Source organism: Mus pahari, chromosome 5 (assembly GCF_900095145.1).
Source record: "Mus pahari chromosome 5, PAHARI_EIJ_v1.1, whole genome shotgun sequence".
Lineage (NCBI taxonomy): Eukaryota > Metazoa > Chordata > Mammalia > Rodentia > Muridae > Mus > Mus pahari.
Window position 1 is genome coordinate 58,005,982 of NC_034594.1, and position 1,310 is coordinate 58,007,291.

Here is a 1,310-nt window from a genome sequence, read left to right on the forward strand (position 1 = left end):
CGGATTTCTGAGTTCGAGACCAGCCTGGTCTACAAAGTGAGTTCCAGGACAGCCAGGGCTATACAGAGAAACCCTGTCCTGAAAAACCAAAAAAAAAAAAAAAAAAAAGAAGTGAGTAGCGTGCTTTGCCTTCCCTCTGACCCTGCTGAGATGGGTAGTGGACACTGTGCTGGGCTTCTGATGTCTAAACAGTTTCAGTTTCTTTCCACATTCTCACGGCTTACCCATTCATGCTAAGGGAAAGGGCTACGATGGGCTAAGCATTTTACATAGGTTATCTCATCAGCCATCAAAATGAGAAATGTGCCCACTGTACTCTTCAGATGAAGGCCTGAGGCTCTAGGTGGCAAAGTCAGGACACGCTCAGCTAGTAAGGGACAAACACATCAAGTTCCAGTCTGAGTCCCGAGAGGCACTGAGCACATAGCAATGAGGAGGGGACACCTCTCTTGGATGCCAGAATAGACTGCGTAGTAACTTACAGTTTCAGTTGGATTTTCCCACACCATCTTTTTTCCTTCCATCCCTCCTTCCTTCTCTCCCTCCTTCCCTCCTACTTTCAATACTAGGGATTGAACCCAGGACCTCACACATCCTAGGCAAGAGCTCATATACTGAGCTAAATCCTCAGCCCTCATCTTACTTTTTATTTGAGAAAGGAACTCACTAAGTGCCCTGGCTAGTAGTTTGTTTTGGTTTGTTTGTCTGCTTATCACAAACTAAGGTCATTTGGGTAGAGGAACCTCAGCTGAGTAAATATCTCATCAAACTGACAAGCCTGTGAGTTGTTTTTCTTTCTTTCTTTCTTTCTTTCTTTCTTTCTTTCTTTCTTTCTTTCTTTCTTTCTTTCTTTCTTTCTTTCTTTCTTCCCTTCTTCCTTTTTGTTAACTAATTTGATTTTTTTTTTATTAGATATTTTCTTTATTTACATTTCAAATGTTATCCCCTTTCCTCATTTCCCCTCCGAAAGCCCCCTACGCCCCTACCCCCTTCCCTCCCTACCCCACTCCCCAGGGATATGTTTTTTGATTGATGAGTAATGGTCCAGCCCACTATAGAAGATGCCATCCTTGGTCAGATGGCCCTGGGATGTCTAAGAGAGCCAACTGAGCACGCCATGACGCAGCACTCGGCTATGGACACTCCTTGAGTTCTTGCCCTGGCTTCCCCTAACTATGGACTGTAACCTATAAGCCAAATAAACCCTTGCCTTCCCAAGTTGCTTTTAATGACAGTATTTATCCCAGCCGGGCAGTGGTGGCGCATGCCTTTAATCCCAGCACTTGGGAGGCAGAGGCAGGCAGATTTCT